This window comes from Ambystoma mexicanum, unplaced genomic scaffold, assembly GCF_040938575.1.
Source record: "Ambystoma mexicanum isolate Mex_15411 unplaced genomic scaffold, UKY_AmexF1_1 Mex_scaf1, whole genome shotgun sequence".
In the NCBI taxonomy this organism is placed as follows: domain Eukaryota; kingdom Metazoa; phylum Chordata; class Amphibia; order Caudata; family Ambystomatidae; genus Ambystoma; species Ambystoma mexicanum.
Window position 1 is genome coordinate 149,135 of NW_027182324.1, and position 15,455 is coordinate 164,589.

The 15,455-nt window shown below is 40.8% G+C and overlaps 2 non-coding genes across 2 annotated transcripts; both read right to left on the bottom strand.

The window, feature by feature from the left end:
• Window positions 1-976: 976 nt before the first annotated feature.
• TRNAK-UUU (transfer RNA lysine (anticodon UUU)) lies at window positions 977-1,049 on the bottom strand. The gene has a single exon. It is a non-coding gene; the product is annotated as a tRNA-Lys (tRNA).
• A 7,450-nt stretch (window positions 1,050-8,499) lies between these two features.
• Window positions 8,500-8,572, bottom strand: TRNAK-UUU (transfer RNA lysine (anticodon UUU)). The gene has a single exon. It is a non-coding gene; the product is annotated as a tRNA-Lys (tRNA).
• Window positions 8,573-15,455: the final 6,883 nt, after the last annotated feature.

Here is a 15,455-nt window from a genome sequence, read left to right on the forward strand (position 1 = left end):
GCAAAGCATCCAAAAACTCTGGACTCCACTACCTTAGAGTCATATTGCCCAAGGTTGCGATGCCATCAGAAATAGCACATATTAGAATGAGCAATTCATATTTCCTGCTTAATTTTTTGTAAAAGAAGCATAGGTACGCCTGAACAGTGACTTGAACCCTGGACCCTCAGATTAAAAGTCTGATGCTCTACCGATTGAGCTATCCAGGCACAGGGATCACTGTCCATTTGAAACTTGATTTTCACTCTACAGCACCTCCATACATGGCTACCTCACTGGTCAATAAAGGAAATGAATTACTAGTGCATTACACACATTTTGACACTGGAGACATAACTTTTTTCAGTCATTCCGTATCCAGATATAGAGATTTGCAGCATCTAGGACTTTAATGTTCACCCACTTACGGATTTGAATGTTTTGCCACATTCATGAGTGCAAACTTGCTCCCCAGTAAAGACGAACATGTGCTCCTCAATGCACACACTGGGCAATGCAGTCCACTCTAAATCGACGATTAATGACATGCTCGTTTTGTGCAATGGAGTTTCAGTCAATTGGAAAACATTTTGAAAAGTTATATTGCAACAGAAGCCCAGCCTTAAAAAATGGATTTCACTTCTAAATGATTACATGAGGAAGGAAAGGAGACTAGATGCAAAAAAGGTGCTCTGGCTTAGTTGGTTAAAGCGCCTGTCAAGTAAACAGGAGATCCTGAGTTTGAATCTCAGCAGTGCCTCTCTGCTTTTTTTTCGACCAATCTGTCTCCCCAATATTAAAACTTTGTACAAAGATTGCTATTGCATGCTATTTAGAAGCACAGTCAGGCTTAAAATGTTGGCAAAGCATCCAAGAACTCTGGACTCCACTACCTTCGAGTCATATTGCCCAAGGTTGCCATGCCATCAGAAATAGCAAATATTAGAATGAGCAATTCATATTTCCTGCTTAATTTATTGTAAAAGAAGCAAAGGTACGCCTGAACAGGGACTTGAACCCTGGACCCTCAGATTAAAAGTCTGATGCTCTACCAACTGAGCTATCCAGGCACATGGATCGCTGCCATTTGAAACTTGATTTTCACTCTACAGCACCTCCATACATGGCTACCTCACTGGTCAATAAAGGAAATGAATTACTAGTGCATTACACACATTTTGACACTGGAGACATAACTTTTTTCAGTCATTCCGTATCCAGATATAGAGATTTGCAGCATCTAGGACTTTAATGTTCACCCACTTACGGATTTGAATGTTTTGCCACATTCATGAGTGCAAACTTGCTCCCCAGTAAAGACGAACATGTGCTCCTCAATGCACACACTGGGCAATGCAGTCCACTCTAAATCGACGATTAATGACATGCTCGTTTTGTGCAATGGAGTTTCAGTCAATTGGAAAACATTTTGAAAAGTTATATTGCAACAGAAGCCCAGCCTTAAAAAAGTGGATTTCACTTCTAAATGATTACATGAGAATGGAAAGGAGACCAGATGCAAAAAAGGTGCTGTGGCTTAGTTGGTTAAAGCGCCTGTCTAGTAAACAGGAGATCCTGAGTTCGAATCTCAGCAGCGCCTGTCTGCTTTTTTTTCGACCAATCTGTCTCCCCAATATTAAAACTTTGTACAAAGATTGCTATTTCATGCTATTTAGAAGCACAGTCAGGCTTGAAATGTTGGCAAAGCATCCAAGAACTCTGGACTCCACTACCTTAGAGTCATATTGCCCAAGGTTGCGATGCCATCAGAAATAGCACATATTAGAATGAGCAATTCATATTTCCTGCTTAAATTTTTGTAAAAGAAGCAACGGTACGCCTGAACAGGGACTTGACCCCTGCACCCTCAGATTAAAAGTCTGATGCTCTACCGACTGAGCTATCCAGGCACAGGGATCACTGCTCATTTGAAACTTGATTTTCACTCTACAGCACCTCCATACAAGGCTACCTCACTGGTCAATAAAGGAAATGAATTACTAGTGCATTACACACATTTTGACACTGGAGACATAACTTTTTTCAGTCATTCCGTATCCAGATATAGAGATTTGCAGCATCTAGGACTTTAATGTTCACCCACTTACGGATTTGAATGTTTTGCCACATTCATGAGTGCAAACTTGCTCCCCAGTAAAGACGAACATGTGCTCCACAATGCACACACTGGGCAATGCAGTCCACTCTAAATCAACGATTAATGACATGCTCGTTTTGTGCAATGGAGTTTCAGTCAATTGGAAAACATTTTGAAAAGTTATATTGCAACAGAAGCCCAGCCTTAAAAAAGTGGATTTCACTTCTAAATGATTACATGAGGAAGGAAAGGAGACCAGATGTAAAAAAGGTGCTGTGGCTTAGTTGGTTAAAGCGCCTGTCTAGTAAACAGGAGATCCTGAGTTCGAATCTCAGCAGCGCCTGTCTGCTTTTTTTTCGACCAATCTGTCTCCCCAATATTAAAACTTTGTACAAAGATTGCTATTTCATGCTATTTAGAACCACAGTCAGGCTTGAAATGTTGGCAAAGCATCCAAGAACTCTGGACTCCACTACCTTAGAGTCATATTGCCCAAGGTTGCGATGCCATCAGAAATAGCACATATTAGAATGAGCAATTCATATTTCCTGCTTAATTTTTTGTAAAAGAAGCAAAGGTACCCCTGAACAGGGACTTGAACCCTGGACCCTCAGATTAAAAGTCTGATGCTCTACCAACTGAGCTATCCAGGCACAGGGATCACTGCTCATTTGAAACTTGATTTTCACTCTACAGCAACTCCATACATGGCTACCTCACTGGTCAATAAAGGAAATGAATTACTAGTGCATTACACACATTTTGACACTGGAGACATAACTTTTTTCAGTCATTCCGTATCCAGATATAGAGATTTGCAGCATCTAGGACTTTAATGTTCACCCACTTACGGATTTGAATGTTTTGCCACATTCATGAGTGCAAACTTGCTCCCCAGTAAAGACGAACATGTGCTCCTCAATGCACACACTGGGCAATGCAGTCCACTCTAAATCGACGATTAATGACATGCTCGTTTTGTGCAATGGAGTTTCAGTCAATTGGAAAACATTTTGAAAAGTTATATTGCAACAGAAGCCCAGCCTTAAAAAAGTGTATTTCACTTCTAAATGATTACATGAGGAAGGAAAGGAGACCAGATGCAAAAAAGGTGCTGTGGCTTAGTTGGTTAAAGCGCCTGTCTAGTAAACAGGAGATCCTGAGTTCGAATCTCAGCAGCGCCTGTCTGCTTTTTTTTCGACCAATCTGTCTCCCCAATATTAAAACTTTGAACAAAGATTGCTATTTCATGCTATTTAGAAGCACAGTCAGGCTTGAAATGTTGGCAAAGCATCCAAGAACTCTGGACTCCACCACCTTAGAGTCATATTGCCCAAGGTTGCGATGCCATCAGAAATAGCACATATTAGAATGAGCAATTCATATTTCCTGCTTAATTTTTTGTAAAAGAAGCGAAGGTACGCCTGAGCAGGGACTTGAACCCTGGACCCTCAGATTAAAAGTTTGATGCTCTACCGACTGAGCTATCCAGGCACAGGGATCACTGCCATTTGAAACTTGATTTTCACTCTACAGCACCTCCATACATGGCTACCTCACTGGTCAATAAAGGAAATGAATTACTAGTGCATTACACACATTTTGACACTGGAGACATAACTTTTTTCAGTCATTCCGTATCCAGATATAGAGATTTGCAGCATCTAGGACTTTAATGTTCACCCACTTACGGATTTGAATGTTTTGCCACATTCATGAGTGCAAACTTGCTCCCCAGTAAAGACGAACATGTGCTCCTCAATGCACACACTGGGCAATGCAGTCCACTCTAAATCGACGATTAATGACATGCTCGTTTTGTGCAATGGAGTTTCAGTCAATTGGAAAACATTTTGAAAAGTTATATTGCAACAGAAGCCCAGCCTTAAAAAAAGTGGATTTCACTTCTAAATGATTACATGAGGAAGGAAAGGAGACCAGATGCAAAAAAGGTGCTGTGGCTTAGTTGGTTAAAGCGCCTGTCTAGTAAAAAGGAGATCCTGAGTTCGAATCTCAGCAGCGCCTGTCTGCTTTTTTTTCGACCAATCTGTCTCCCCAATATTAAAACTTTGTACAAAGATTGCTATTTCATGCTATTTAGAAGCACAGTCAGGCTTGAAATGTTGGCAAAGCACCCAAGAACTCTGGTCTCCACTACCTTAGAGTCATATTGCCCAAGGTTGAGATGCCATCAGAAATAACACATATTCGAATGAGCAATTCATATTTCCTGCTTAATTTTTTGTAAAAGAAGCAAAGGTACGCTTGAACAGGGACTTGAACCCTGGACCCACAGGATCACTGCCCATTTGAAACTTGATTTTCACTCTACAGCACTTCCATACATGGCTACCTCACTGGTCAATAAAGGAAATGAATTACTAGTGCATTACACACATTTTGACACTGGAGACATGACTTTTTTCAGTCATTCCGTATCCAGATATAGAGATTTGCAGCATCTAGGACTTTAATGGTCATCCACCCCACGGATCTGAATGTTTTGCCACATTCATGAGTGCAAACTTGCTCCCCAGTAAAGACGTACATGTGCTCCTCAATGCACACACTGGGCAATGCAGTCCACTCTAAATCGTCGATTACTGACATGCTCGTTTTGTGCAATGGAGTTTCAGTCAATTGGAAAACATTTTGAAAAGTTATATTTCAACAGAAGCCCAGCCTTAAAAAAAATGGATTTCACTTCTAAATGATTACATGAGGAAGGAAAGGAGACCAGATGCAAAAAAGGTGCTGTGGCTTAGTTGGTTAAAGCGCCTGTCTAGTAAACAGGAGATCCTGAGTTCGAATCTCAGCAGCGCCTGTCTGCTTTTTTTTCGACCAATCTGTCTCCCCAATATTAAAACTTTGTACAAAGATTGCTATTTCATGCTATTTAGAAGCACAGTCAGGCTTGAAATGTTGGCAAAGCATCCAAGAACTCTGGACTCCACTACCTTAGAGTCATATTGCCCAAGGTTGGGATGCCATCAGAAATAGCACATATTAGAATGAGCAATTCATATTTCCTGCTTAATTTTTTGTAAAAGAAGCAAAGGTACGCCTGAACAGTGACTTGAACCCTGGACCCTCAGATTAAAAGTCTGATGCTCTACCGACTGAGCTATCCAGGCACAGGGATCACTGCCTATTTGAAACTTGATTTTCACTCTACAGCACCTCCATACATGGCTACCTCACTGGTCAATAAAGGAAATGAATTACTAGTGCATTACACACATTTTGACACTGGAGACATAACTTTTTTCAGTCATTCCGTATCCAGATATAGAGATTTGCAGCATCTAGGACTTTAATGTTCACCCACTTACGGATTTGAATGTTTTGCCACATTCATGAGTGCAAACTTGCTCCCCAGTAAAGACGAACATGTGCTCCTCAATGCACACACTGGGCAATGCAGTCCACTCTAAATCGACGATTAATGACATGCTCGTTTTGTGCAATGGAGTTTCAGTCAATTGGAAAACATTTTGAAAAGTTATATTGCAACAGAAGCCCAGCCTTAAAAAAGTGGATTTCACTTCTAAATGATTACATGAGAATGGAAAGGAGACCAGATGCAAAAAAGGTGCTGTGGCTTAGTTGGTTAAAGCGCCTGTCTAGTAAACAGGAGATCCTGAGTTCGAATCTCAGCAGCGCCTGTCTGCTTTTTTTTCGACCAATCTGTCTCCCCAATATTAAAACTTTGTACAAAGATTGCTATTTCATGCTATTTAGAAGCACAGTCAGGCTTGAAATGTTGGCAAAGCATCCAAGAACTCTGGACTCCACTACCTTAGAGTCATATTGCCCCAGGTTGCGATGCCATCAGAAATAGCACATATTAGAATGAGCAATTCATATTTCCTGCTTAAATTTTTGTAAAAGAAGCAACGGTACGCCTGAACAGGGACTTGACCCCTGCACCCTCAGATTAAAAGTCTGATGCTCTACCGACTGAGCTATCCAGGCACAGGGATCACTGCTCATTTGAAACTTGATTTTCACTCTACAGCACCTCCATACATGGCTACCTCACTGGTCAATAAAGGAAATGAATTACTAGTGCATTACACACATTTTGACACTGGAGACATAACTTTTTTCAGTCATTCCGTATCCAGATATAGAGATTTGCAGCATCTAGGACTTTAATGTTCACCCACTTACGGATTTGAATGTTTTGCCACATTCATGAGTGCAAACTTGCTCCCCAGTAAAGACGAACATGTGCTCCTCAATGCACACACTGGGCAATGCAGTCCACTCTAAATCGACGATTAATGACATGCTCGTTTTGTGCAATGGAGTTTCAGTCAATTGGAAAACATTTTGAAAAGTTATATTGCAACAGAAGCCCAGCCTTAAAAAAGTGGATTTCACTTCTAAATGATTACATGAGGAAGGAAAGGAGACCAGATGCAAAAAAGGTGCTATGGCTTAGTTGGTTAAAGCGCCTGTCTAGTAAACAGGAGATCCTGAGTTCGAATCTCAGCAGCGCCTGTCTGCTTTTTTTTCGACCAATCTGTCTCCCCAATATTAAAACTTTGAACAAAGATTGCTGTTTCATGCTATTTAGAAGCACAGTCAGGCTTGAAATGTTGGCAAAGCATCCAAGAACTCTGGACTCCACTACCTTAGAGTCATATTGCCCAAGGTTGCGATGCCATCAGAAATAGCACATATTAGAATGAGCAATTCATATTTCCTGCTTAATTTTTTGTAAAAGAAGCGAAGGTATGCCTGAGCAGGGACTTGAACCCTGGACCCTCAGATTAAAAGTCTGATGCTCTACCGACTGAGCTATCCAGGCACAGGGATCACTGCCCATTTGAAACTTGATTTTCACTCTACAGCACCTCCATACATGGCTACCTCACTGGTCAATAAAGTAAATGAATTACTAGTGCATTACACACATTTTGACACTGGAGACATAACTTTTTTCAGTCATTCCGTATCCAGATATAGAGATTTGCAGCATCTAGGACTTTAATGTTCACCCACTTACGGATTTGAATGTTTTGCCACATTCATGAGTGCAAACTTGCTCCCCAGTAAAGACGAACATGTGCTCCTCAATGCACACACTGGGCAATGCAGTCCACTCTAAATCGACGATTGACATGCTCGTTTTGTGCAATGGAGTTTCAGTCAATTGGAAAACATTTTGAAAAGTTATATTGCAACAGAAGCCCAGCCTTAAAAAAAATGGATTTCACTTCTAAATGATTACATGAGGAAGGAAAGGAGACCAGATGCAAAAAAGGTGCTGTGGCTTAGTTGGTTAAAGCGCCTGTCTAGTAAACAGGAGATCCTGAGTTCGAATCTCAGCAGCGCCTGTCTGCTTTTTTTTCGACCAATCTGTCTCCCCAATATTAAAACTTTGTACAAAGATTGCTATTTCATGCTATTTAGAAGCACAGTCAGGCTTGAAATGTTGGCAAAGCATCCAAAAACTCTGGACTCCACTACCTTAGAGTCATATTGCCCAAGGTTGCGATGCCATCAGAAATAGCACATATTAGAATGAGCAATTCATATTTCCTGCTTAATTTTTTGTAAAAGAAGCATAGGTACGCCTGAACAGTGACTTGAACCCTGGACCCTCAGATTAAAAGTCTGATGCTCTACCGATTGAGCTATCCAGGCACAGGGATCACTGTCCATTTGAAACTTGATTTTCACTCTACAGCACCTCCATACATGGCTACCTCACTGGTCAATAAAGGAAATGAATTACTAGTGCATTACACACATTTTGACACTGGAGACATAACTTTTTTCAGTCATTCCGTATCCAGATATAGAGATTTGCAGCATCTAGGACTTTAATGTTCACCCACTTACGGATTTGAATGTTTTGCCACATTCATGAGTGCAAACTTGCTCCCCAGTAAAGACGAACATGTGCTCCTCAATGCACACACTGGGCAATGCAGTCCACTCTAAATCGACGATTAATGACATGCTCGTTTTGTGCAATGGAGTTTCAGTCAATTGGAAAACATTTTGAAAAGTTATATTGCAACAGAAGCCCAGCCTTAAAAAATGGATTTCACTTCTAAATGATTACATGAGGAAGGAAAGGAGACTAGATGCAAAAAAGGTGCTCTGGCTTAGTTGGTTAAAGCGCCTGTCAAGTAAACAGGAGATCCTGAGTTTGAATCTCAGCAGTGCCTCTCTGCTTTTTTTTCGACCAATCTGTCTCCCCAATATTAAAACTTTGTACAAAGATTGCTATTGCATGCTATTTAGAAGCACAGTCAGGCTTAAAATGTTGGCAAAGCATCCAAGAACTCTGGACTCCACTACCTTCGAGTCATATTGCCCAAGGTTGCCATGCCATCAGAAATAGCAAATATTAGAATGAGCAATTCATATTTCCTGCTTAATTTATTGTAAAAGAAGCAAAGGTACGCCTGAACAGGGACTTGAACCCTGGACCCTCAGATTAAAAGTCTGATGCTCTACCAACTGAGCTATCCAGGCACATGGATCGCTGCCATTTGAAACTTGATTTTCACTCTACAGCACCTCCATACATGGCTACCTCACTGGTCAATAAAGGAAATGAATTACTAGTGCATTACACACATTTTGACACTGGAGACATAACTTTTTTCAGTCATTCCGTATCCAGATATAGAGATTTGCAGCATGTAGGACTTTAATGGTCATCCACCCCACGCATTTGAATGTTTTGCCACATTCATGAGTGCAAACTTGCTCCCCAGTAAAGACGAACATGTGCTCCTCAATGCACACACTGGGCAATGCAGTCCACTCTAAATCGACGATTAATGACATGCTCGTTTTGTGCAATGGAGTTTCAGTCAATTGGAAAACATTTTGAAAAGTTATATTGCAACAGAAGCCCAGCCTTAAAAAAAATGGATTTCACTTCTAAATGATTACATGAGGAAGGAAAGGAGACCAGATGCAAAAAAGGTGCTGTGGCTTAGTTGGTTAAAGCGCCTGTCTAGTAAACAGGAGATCCTGAGTTCGAATCTCAGCAGCGCCTGTCTGCTTTTTTTTCGACCAATCTGTCTCCCCAATATTAAAACTTTGTACAAAGATTGCTATTTCATGCTATTTAGAAGCACAGTCAGGCTTGAAATGTTGGCAAAGCATCCAAAAACTCTGGACTCCACTACCTTAGAGTCATATTGCCCAAGGTTGCGATGCCATCAGAAATAGCACATATTAGAATGAGCAATTCATATTTCCTGCTTAATTTTTTGTAAAAGAAGCATAGGTACGCCTGAACAGTGACTTGAACCCTGGACCCTCAGATTAAAAGTCTGATGCTCTACCGACTGAGCTATCCAGGCACAGGGATCACTGCCCATTTGAAACTTGATTTTCACTCTACAGCACCTCCATACATGGCTACCTCACTGGTCAATAAAGGAAATGAATTACTAGTGCATTACACACATTTTGACACTGGAGACATAACTTTTTTCAGTCATTCCGTATCCAGATATAGAGATTTGCAGCATCTAGGACTTTAATGTTCACCCACTTACGGATTTGAATGTTTTGCCACATTCATGAGTGCAAACTTGCTCCCCAGTAAAGACGAACATGTGCTCCTCAATGCACACACTGGGCAATGCAGTCCACTCTAAATCGACGATTAATGACATGCTCGTTTTGTGCAATGGAGTTTCAGTCAATTGGAAAACATTTTGAAAAGTTATATTGCAACAGAAGCCCAGCCTTAAAAAAAGTGGATTTCACTTCTAAATGATTACATGAGGAAGGAAAGGAGACCAGATGCAAAAAAGGTGCTGTGGCTTAGTTGGTTAAAGCGCCTGTCTAGTAAAAAGGAGATCCTGAGTTCGAATCTCAGCAGCGCCTGTCTGCTTTTTTTTCGACCAATCTGTCTCCCCAATATTAAAACTTTGTACAAAGATTGCTATTTCATGCTATTTAGAAGCACAGTCAGGCTTGAAATGTTGGCAAAGCACCCAAGAACTCTGGTCTCCACTACCTTAGAGTCATATTGCCCAAGGTTGAGATGCCATCAGAAATAACACATATTCGAATGAGCAATTCATATTTCCTGCTTAATTTTTTGTAAAAGAAGCAAAGGTACGCTTGAACAGGGACTTGAACCCTGGACCCACAGGATCACTGCCCTGTAAGGATATTTGGCATGTTACAGCACAAGTAGCATTACAGCACTACTGCACAAGTAGCATTACAGCACTACTGCACAAGTAGCATTTTTTTTTTTTGCAGCACCACCACAAGGGTGCGGTGCATTGCTATATGGGTTAGCAGATTAACAAGGAAAGACAGGCTATTCAGTCAAAAAACGATTTTAATATATAAGATGCAAAGCTATTTTACAGTTAAAAGCACACGTGTTCATTTAAAAATGCACACTATTTTTCACCTGAAATGCCTATATTGCTAGAGACACATTTGAAAATTAACAGCTAACATATTAACAATTAACCTGACTAATAAAACCTTATTTTAATATAACCCACTAATAAAATGTGTTCTCTACTGCAGAATTAGGCATACTTTGAAAACCATTTAAATGAGTGTGCAGATTTTTCTCTTCTCTGCCTGATTATCCGTGTTGTTGTGCACAGTAACGGCAGGAAGGAGGAAGTCAGATTTGCAACAATTGCAAATGTATAAGCGAAGCTATTGTTGAAAAGTAGGAGGATGAGAGATGATGGATTTCATTGGAACACGTCATAAAGAGGGCTGAGAGGAAAGTTTTAGTGGGCAGTAGCAGGGAAAAAGACAGGCAGACATCTTTCTGCACTACTGGGGAGAAGACCTGGCTGTGGGGGTGTCCTGCTGCAGTCGAGACTGGGGAAAGCTGAAAGAATTACCTTTCCACTGGCAGAGGCAGTCCTATCTGAAAAAGCTGAGAATTCCAGGCAATGACCCCGGCTTGAGAAGGCAAGCGTTCCTTTTTATTGGAGTTACGCCAAGAGAGCCACATTCACAGAGAGAAGAATCTGAACAGATAAGGTAATTACCTAACTGGGGGAGCTGTGTGTGTGCACGAAAGTATGCAGTCAGTTTAGAAAAATGAAAGTCCCGTGCGTGTCTTTATCAAGTGCTAATGTTGCAATTTAAGTTCTGTTCTTCGCCACTATAATTGCAGTGTGTCATTGAAAATGCTTTGATTGTTCCCTTTTATTGCTGTAAAAATGAGATCATGCCTAAATGCAAATTTTATAATACAGAAAATATTTGAAAACAGACGGGTGGTTTATTTCTATTTACCATTACAATGCCAATGATGTGGGGAGATTTTTAAAAAGTGCAATGGTCATTTTAAGACAGATGTGTGTATGTCAGAATCAGTATGAATAATTGTGAGTGACTGTAGTATAACTTGTTGGAGGTACATGAGCCAACGGGAAGAGAGACTCTCTGAACATAGCTCCCTACCGTATATAAGGTAGTGGAAATTACCACAAGACTACCACATATAGCTCTCTGTCGTAAATAAGTCAGTGAGTTTGCCCATGGTGGCGCACCAACACTATCCCTGGAAATTGTGGTTTCCCTAGAATGCAGGTCTGAGGTCTCTCTAGTGATCACACGAAAAATCTAAGCGAAGATAAGGGATTCTGGACATTGGGGCCACAAATAAAACAAGGGAATTATGCTCACAAAAATACCACCAACCACGTATACCAAATATGCAGGTCTGGGTGCTGAAATAATGCATGTCCATTGTATTATTGTTGCACATGGCCAAATCTGAATACAAAGAGTGATTATTGCTAAGTTATTTCTCGGCGGTAATAAAATACCGTCAGGCCCCAAATCTCCACAAAATACCCTACATATTTATGGTGCGTTGCAGGCCGGGAAAGTGATCATAGAGTACCTACTGGGCGTGGCAAGCGTGTCTCACACTGCCATTTGCACATTAAAGGGAACCCATTTTATAATAGCAGTGTGCCACTAAAAACGAATTTCAGAATGTCACAAAGGGAAACCACATTCTCAGATCTAGTGCAATATTTAGAGGCAAAGTTATTTGCACATGGGAATTGGTCTTCGAACAGTACCTTAGAATGGAGTAACCGCATTCAGGGTGAGGTGCAGAAAGAAAAACTAGACAATATTTTTGCAGAAGGCAGCATAATTCAGGTCTGCCTTACAAGATTATTGAATGCAGCCGATAAAAGTGCAGAGAAAGACTGTTTAATACGGCTATGCGGCAAAATATGGTTTATTTTAAACAAGTCACTGCGAATGCAAGAGAATGATACTCAGCTAATTAACAGGTTAAAGACTGAATTAGATGGGGCAAGTAAAAATCAGGAAATGTTGAGAGCAGAATTGGATGTATGCCAAAAAGACATGCAATTAAAATGCAGAGACTTTGATACTCAGTTATCCAAAAGCAAGAAACAATTTGAAGATAGTGAGCAAGAATTGACACACTTAAAAGCCTTAGTGGATCACATTAGGCAGGATAAAGATGAGGTTGTTTCAGAAATGCAGATTTTACAAAAAGAACATTGCGAAAAAGAAGGTGATCTCCAGAGTGTAGAACAAGAAATGATTAAAATGATTCAAGAAAGAGACAAGAGAAATAAAGAGTTCAATGAATGCCAAATGCAAATGTGCGATATGCAGGAGGCAATTAATAAAATGAGTGATGAAAATAATTATTTGCATGATGAAGCCAACAGACTCCTTAAAAAGTGTAAGGACTTAGAACAGCAAATGTGCATTCCCAGGTCACAGGAGAGGCGGCAGGGTACCACATTCAATGGAGTGGAGGTGAATTCTAGCTCTGCCCAAAGAGCTAGTGCCCCAGTGACTGGGCCGGTGACTGAACTTGGTTGCAGCGCCCTTGGGGGATTTGATACTCCCATTGGGGGCAGCCACCAATCTCATACACCTGAAAACAGGATTGAATCACAAAATAGTGCAATTCCATGCATTGCAACAAGTAGCCCCATAAAAATAATGAAATCCATTAAAGCCCTGATCAAACCATTTAAAAAGGGAGGTGAATGCTGCATTGAGGATCACTTAGAAGCGGTGCATGACATTTTTAAAGCGCTCCAGATACCTAAGGAACAGTACAGACAATATTTTCATTTAACTTTAGATGCCCCGACGGCCAGCATCATAAGGGGATTAAATGAACAGCAGAATATGACATGGCTGGAGTTTGAAAAAGAAATTAGGCGCCATTTTTCTCCTTTTCAGTCATTGCAGGAGGCAAAGAAAGTTGCGTACACTATTACTGCTGGACCTAATACATCACCTCGCCAATTTTTACAAGACTTAAAAAGAGCATTCTCTCGCTTTGATGTATCTTTTGACTCAAATTCCAATGAGTTTAAAACCGCATACTTCTATGGGCTACAGAAAGACATCATATCCCAATTGGTCCGTGAATTTGACCGTGACAAGTCCCTTGAATGGATTGTACATCAAAGCACCAAGCTATATGAGGTACTCTATTGTCAGGGTAGAGAAAGTGATAAAATGAAAGATACCAGGCCTAAATCTAAAGAACCCTCAGCCACAGTAATGGAAATCAGGTCAGCCAAAATGTCCCTTGAGTCTGCTCAAAGCCAAGGTAAAAATAATGTGACACCTGAACAAAGGGGTAATCAACAAAGATCGCCATTTACTGTACCAATGTTCCAATCACATGATCCTAGTAATAGAGAGAGCTACATCAGCCCTAGATATTTAGGAGATAGACCCCGGGTAAGATACCGGTCTGATATGGCAGGTATGAACAATAACCAGAGACAAAATCAAGATCAAAGAAATGATGGTCCCTACCAGTCATTGGGGACACAGAGCAGATTTGATCCCAGCACCATGATATATGGTAATCAGGATAGGCCCCGATATGTGGATCGATTTACTGATAATGGAAATCAACATAGGGGCCAGTACCCACAATCTGAGAGACAGGACATGAGGCAAAACGTGAACTACAGTCCACGCCAGTACAATGATTCCCCACCAGGGGATTATAATCAAAGGATGGGTGCAACCCGCTCCCCTCCACAAATGAATCAAGAGTTCAGAAACCATCCCAACCGGTATCAATCACCTGAGAGGTATCAGAATAGATCCAATCAGGGGGAAAACAACCAATATCGACCTAGGCCACAGAAAGAGGATCCTAGAGAGGTGGAAAGGTTCCAATGCCTTGAGGCCCAAGTGAAAATGTTAGCTGAGCAAATAGGAAAGCTCTATACAGCGCAAAAACAACCTTCCAAAGAGGGGGCTGATGGCCATAGCAATGACCGGGGGGCTTCCGAAAAGTGACTAAGTACTCATGATAACTGCAGTGTCAAAATGACAGATTGCTCTGATATAATTTTGCATAACGACTCTGAGATGTCTAATGGATTAAAAATGAAAGTACCAGTAAATGAAATTGTGACAGAAAGTGCAAATACTTCTAAAAAAGAGGTACGGTTTAACTTAGAGCTAAATAAAACAGTAAAGGTTTGCACAAATGAAAAAGAAACATTAGGAATTCCAAAAGAACAAAGGGACAGATTTAAGAAAATTGACTCATGCATGGGGAATACCAGTGAACAGGGAGTAAGTGGGGATGCCATAGCTCCTTCCCTGGGCAAGCAAAACAATTACCAAACACAGACAGAAAAAGGAAATACTCACAAGGAGGGTACAAGTCAATCACCTGAAAAATTCTTTGAGCCACATATTTTTGAAGAGGCTGAAAGGGCTGGTATTACACTAAATGATCACAAATGCACAGAATTAAAAAATGACAAATTGCTGAATGATGTTGTGACACATGTTCAGTTGGAAGGTTGTAATGTGGTCTCTGATGTTACCCAGATGGATGGGCGAACGGTGGCCACACTCCAAAAAACCTCTGAACATGGAGAAATGAATAAAATATCTCGCACAGAAATGGGTAAAAAGGAGGGAAAAATGTCTTTTCATTTACCAATGTGCTTAGCCAAAAGTGAAAAAGGCCTGAGAAAGGTGAGCCCTGAAATCAGTAAGAATTCACATTTCTTATGTGTATTAGAGGAAGTTGAGGACAGATATTATGCACCCATCACTGTAGAAGAAAAATGCCACACCTTTGCTATGATTGACACTGGCGCACAGGCCACAATTATGTCCAAGGAGCTGGTAAAGAGTATCAATGAAGGGAGGCCTCCACAGAGTCAGATCACAGTGAAGGCAAATAAAGGCCCAGTGCATAACTTTAATGGGGAGGAGGTGCCCATCATAGGTGTAACTGAGGTTGACATAAAAATAGGAAAGCACAGAATGAAACAAGAGGTATTGATCACATCTATTAGTGAAATTCCATTTCTGATGGGGACAGATTGCCTGAAAAGATTGTCTCCTCTCATAGATG